The sequence below is a fragment of the Cryptomeria japonica genome, chromosome 4, assembly GCF_030272615.1.
Source record: "Cryptomeria japonica chromosome 4, Sugi_1.0, whole genome shotgun sequence".
In the NCBI taxonomy this organism is placed as follows: Eukaryota; Viridiplantae; Streptophyta; class Pinopsida; order Cupressales; family Cupressaceae; genus Cryptomeria; species Cryptomeria japonica.
In genome coordinates, this window is record NC_081408.1 from 740356112 (window position 1) to 740362297 (window position 6186).

Sequence of the window (6186 nt, forward strand, 5' to 3'; positions counted from 1 at the left end):
TGTTGTTTCTCTATTCTCTTTGTAATCTTAGATTGGTTATTCTAATTAAAAAAAACTATTCATGATTTCACAAAAAAACCAAAAAAAATAAATTTTCAGTTTAGTTTGCCATGTAGGTGAATATATGAATGAATCAATACTAGCAACATCTATTATTTTTTGGAAAAAATTGGTCTATTGTTGCATACATTTGTGATGTCAAAGAGGTGCGTAATATCTATTATTTTTGGAAAATTTTGGTCTATTGTTACATACATTTGTGAAGTACATGAGGTCATCAATAGGTCATTTAACAAACTGTTTGAAATTGGAAGATAATTAGACTCCATTACCAATAGAATCATGATAGTGAGATAGGGATAGAAAGGAGAGTTAGAGAGAGGGAAGTTTGAGAGATAAATATGGAGATGGAGATAAGAAAGGGGAGAGATATGGAGAGAATGAAGATATATATATATATATATATATACAGAGAGAGAGAGAGAGAGAGAGAGAGAGAGAGAGAGAGAGAGAGAGAGAGAGAGGAGGGGAGAGGGAGAGAGAAAAAGAGGGAAATAATAGAGAGGATAAAGTGAGAGATATTGATAGAGGAAAAGGGATAGAGAGATAGGGAGATAGGTAGGGAGAAGTAAGACGAAGATCTAGAGAGAAATATAGATAGATATATATACAGTATGAGAGAGGGAGGGAAAGAGGGAAGGAGAGAAGTGAATAAGAGAGAAGGGGGAGGGAGAGGAAATCTATATAGATAGAGGGAGATGCACAAAGATGAGTGATAGGGTGATAGATCCAAGGAGATAGATGTAGATATATGGAGAGAGAGAGAGAGAGAGAGAGAGAGAGAGAGATGTTAAATAGATAGGGAGGGAGGGAAAGAAATAGAGAGGCGAGAGGAGAGAGATGCAGAAAGAGGGAGTGATAGGGAGAGGGGAAGAGATAGAGATAGAGAGATATAACTTGGGAAAGATAAAGGGGTGTGAAAGGGGGATAAGTATATCTAGAAGGATATATGAAAGGAGAGAAAGAGGGAAAGTGAGAAATAAGGAGAGAAAGAGGGAGACAATGAGAGAAGGAGATATGGAGAAATAAAAAGATAATGGAACTAATATACATAGAGAGGTAGAGAGGGATATATAAAGGGGGAAAGAGTGAGGGATAATGGAGGTAATATAGACTAGTAATAAAGAGAGAGGAGGGGAGAGATATAGGAGAGATAGTGATGGAGAAACAAGGAGTGTGTGTGTGTGTGTGTGTGTGTGAGAGAGAGAGAGAGGGGGGGAGGGGGAGGGGGAGGGGGGAATAAATACAGAGATGGAGATGGAGTAGATCTTTCATATACATATTGTTTAGTGAATTTGGTTGCTAGGGGAACCCATAATATACTCCAATAAAGGTGTCAATGGAGAATTAATAGCTTAAAATCTTTATACACATTGCCTAGTGAATTTGGCCTTATGTTTGAGAAAAGATGTCATAGATTTAGGAGACAAAATTTTCCATTCAATGTGAAACCATATAAGGGAAAGTGGTCTAACATGACAAACTCAATCAATGGTTCAATAGGTAAGGAATAACAATTCTAGAAAATATAAAAAAGGATTGTCTTAAAATCATGACATGATCAAGTGTCCTTAAAACTTTGTTTAGCCCAAAGCATAAATTGGTTCGTGTGTACCAAGATAAATGATCACGGTGGAAATTTGAATGAATAAAAAAGAACCAGTTTGTTATGCATATAAAAGTAGGCCTCTCTCTCACTAGTTGTCCATCATATGAGAAAATATTTACATATATCATGGGGTAACACAATCATGTTAACTTTTACGTACAACACCCAAGTGGTGGCCAACATTGAATCCATAATCCATAACCACAAAAATAATCTTTTGAAAAACAACATCGTTGGAAGCATAAACATTAATCAACCCAAAGGAATAATTATTAATGTGGAAAAGAGCCCAGACTACATGGTTAGTGGGGTCACATCCATGATTAACCAAAAGCTAGTCCCACATTGACGAGAGAAATGTGACATCTCCACCATGACCAAAAGCTATACATATAAAACTAAGCCTTTTTCTCACTAGTTGTCCATAAGAGTTTGTAAATAGTCTTTTAAGAGCTAGCATTCTTGGTTTTGCAACTAACCACACTTAACTAATTAGCCTCCTTCTTGGGAGGATACGACAACCATTTCAAAGCCTATGGAGTGGGCTTAGGACATTATGTAACCAACAAACAATCCTTCACTTATGATTAGAGGCTTGCCATAGTAACAAGCATTCATGAGATTAATATACTAAATCCTCTACGAGTAACAAGTCGGACCAATTTGAATGTCTACCATTTCTTTGAGGTCCTTTGAAAGGTCAACCTTAACATAGTCACAATGGTTAAATTGGGCCGCATAAAACGTTTTAGGATCTACACAAATAATAGAATCTAGGGGAAGAGCACCAATAGATAACATAGTTCTAATAACCGTCACCTTATTGTCATGTTGAACCCCCAGTAGCCATCATAGTGAAAACACCATTAATAAATTTGTTTTGTACCAATAGCCGATCATTTTTTGTAATTTTTTATTCATAATCGGCCCATTTGTGCACCACTATTGGAACATTTGTCAACAAGTACTAGCAATTTTAAGTTGATGGTTACTGGAACATCTTTAGTTAGGTATCAGGCGACACTTTGAAATGTATATTTTTTTACCTTTGTGTGCATAACTGATTCCACAACGTGCATCATTACTACCCAGAAGCCAGATCAATAGCTACACTCTGTTAAGTCGCATACGAAGACAACTAAAAAAAAAATCAAAATCCGATGTACCATTTAGGATCTGTGGGTACGCGAAGTTAGCTATGACGGCTACTGGTGTTCTAGTGAGGAGGCAATCTAGAATAGAAAGTTTCAGAAAGGTAGAGGTAAGACGTGGACATAGTCCTTCAAATTCATGCTTTGTACTACTCACGGAATTTCGAGGGGCGTTTAAAGCCCGTAGAGAAATTAATGTGAGTGGGGTCCATTACCCATGTGCTGTCTTCATTCACTGGAATCTCTACTCCTCCAGACATTATTTCGACTAGGGGAAAGAACCCAGTAGTTGTGCACCCTAACTTCGCGTTTCTCAAAATCCTACTTGGAAATTTCAAATCACTCCGATTTTTTTACAGCAACTTACTTGGCAAGTCCCCTGCTTATAACTAAGGTTTCAGGGCCACATCATCAAATATGATGCCACATCAACATGCTTTTTGCCAAGGTGTCCAAAACAGCCCCAAAAAAAAGTGAGACCAATAGGCGTGCAAAAGAGACCCCAATAGTTGTACAGCTGATATGACATCACCTAATTGGTTACTTTTTACAATATTAGTACATTTCTTAACAACTTTTGGTACATTTCCTAACAACTGTTGGTACATTTCCTAACAAAAATTGATATTTTTTGTTTCAAACAATAAATTTTATTTGTTCAATTTTTGGAACAAAAGGTATCAACAACCCTCACAACAATTGATACATGCTCAACTACTGGGTCCTTTCCCCTATGTACTTTTCTTTGTTTGACCGGAGCATCGCCCTTGACCTCCTTGTACACGTTATTTGCCATTTGGACCGGACTTAACCGGCACACTCTAAGCGCTGACTAGAGTGGTCGGGCCCACAGCATCTGAAATTGCCCATTTCCGTTCGCGTTCACCTATCTACTGTAAGAAAGAAATAATGGTTTGATGTGAAAGAATTTGAATCCCAAATCTCTACGTCGGGTGAACGCGAACGGAAACGGAAACGGGAACGGGGAATGTCAAGGCAACTACGGAAAGAGGAACAAAACGACTGATTTAATGGGGCTGTGGGCCCGATCACCCTACGTCAGCGCTTAGAGTGTGTCGGTTAAGCCTCCAAGCGCTGACCTGAGTGGTCAGGCCCACAGCCCCATTAAATTAGCCGTTTACCATTTTCCTCTATTTGTTCGCTGTCGTCAATCCTTCCTCCCCTGCGTCCGTTTCTCTCTGTTTTACATATTCTTTGCTCTATCAATCACTCAGTCTTTCCTTCATTTCATTTCCATGGCAAAGCCCAATGAGAATAGCAATGCCTTTGTGAAATATTACTAACTTTTTCTTTATATCTTAGAGAAATCATTTTTTCATTATTTTTACAATAATATGGACTGGCTTAAACAGCACACACTAAGCTTTGACTGCTTGGGTGTGCTGTGGGCCCATTCCTTCTTCCAACCTTCATTCCCGTCCGTTTTCGTTCTGCAAACAATCACCGTCAACATTTCTGTTGTTGCTATGGGCCCCCTAACCCATCTTGTTCGCCGTTACTGACCATGGTTCCGTCCACATTAATCCCGCCCAAAGTTTAATTTTTATTCTCCCGCCCGTAAGTTCTCCAACAGTAACACATGGGTTTATGACTGGAGCAGACGCAGCCTGTGCCCAAATGGGAGCTCTCGAACCGGGATAAATGATGGAAATGCTCTGAAAGGCATGCATGTAAAATGTGGAAGCATAGACAAGGCGCGTGACGTGTTTAACAGGATGCCTCAAAGAAATGCAGTCTCGTTGAATGACATGGTTGCTGGATACGCAGAAAATGCATTTGTTTAAAATGATTTTGCCAGACTCCGCATTGTTTGCTTTGAGGCTTTTCAAGTATTGTAGTGTTATTGCTTTCAGTCGTAGAGAGGTGGAGAAAGAAATACTTCAAGGGAGTTGTTGATATTTTGAAGTTTTTGTTTCCTTTCCTGCACAATAGAAGATTATGAATGCTTGTTTCTTCACCATAATCAAGCCGAAACTGTGCGTTAAAATAAAACATTTTATTTCTGAGCTTAGTTTGCAAGTTGGCTATATTTGATGTAGTTCTTAAATCTGTAAGATCAAAAATAAAATCATCTGTGTTGTCCTTGTATAGATATCCACATCTTTTTTTGTTGGCCAAGGTCCATTTAAATTGTTGTTGCATTTGACTTCGTATTATAGGATTGTTTCTTTCTGAAGAAACTAATAATAAATTTACAATGGTGGCATGGTTTAAAAAAAATAAAAATTAAAAGAGGTATGAACATTAAAATATGCAATAGCTTACTTGCATGAAATGCCTATTTTCATAGAAATATTAATGGAGAAGGATTCAGGAAGTTTGGCGATCAATTTTTAACAATAACAATAACAATGCATTTAACTCTTAATTCTTGTTAGAACTATGGATACTGGTCATAGATAAAAATAAGAATGTAGAGGAAGATAAAATTTTCCTACATTATTTTTGTTTTTGTTTAGTTTAATTAAGAGATTTCAAGTTAGAAAAAATTAGAAAAAAAAACTTTTGACCAAAACCCTTCTTATCTTGCATAGCATGTATGTGTCTAAAGGATTTGATTAGACACCTTAAAGGAAAAGTTTCACATTCTCTAATTGTATTGTTTGGTTTTCAAATTGTATTGTTTGAATAGAATTGCTTTCGTATAAAAAGGTGTTTATTGTGATCAAGGTATTTCCTTGTTGTCATCTGCTAGGGCCCATTGAAATAGCTGTAGTCCCCTAAACTATGTTATATAATTGTGACTCAAATATTTAGAGACTTGTGCATACCTATATGTATGCATGCTTGTGCATGTGTCAATTATTTAATCTAGTGACATTGAGTTCTAGATTGGCCAAGTGTTAAATGTCATACTTTTCCTAGATTAGCAAGTGCTTGATTCCATGGATTTTTTGGATTGGTTCTTGAAATTAGCTAAAAAAGAATTCTTAGATGGTAGACACATATACCAATAAAATGGGTTGAAAACCTTTGAATGGTCACACACCATAACAATACCAATATGAAGTTGAATACCACATTGTAATGGTGGATATGAGGAAAAGTAGGAATGATACTTGGGTTCACCTCCAAACAACATCAAAAAATCCTTATGAAAATTCATCCAAAAATTATCTTGGATCGACATGCTTGGCTTCTTGGGTTTGATAATAATATTGACCCAGACATTCATGTCTAGGTCTAAAAATGGCCTTGTTTCATTTTAGCATAGGGTGACATCTAAGAGTTGGGCCTTAAGGCAAGATTTAATATGGGTTGATCCATCAAATTAGAGTAAAATCACCATGGGTACATTTGGCGAACTCCAATTGGCATGTTCTCACATTCATGAAATCACAAGAA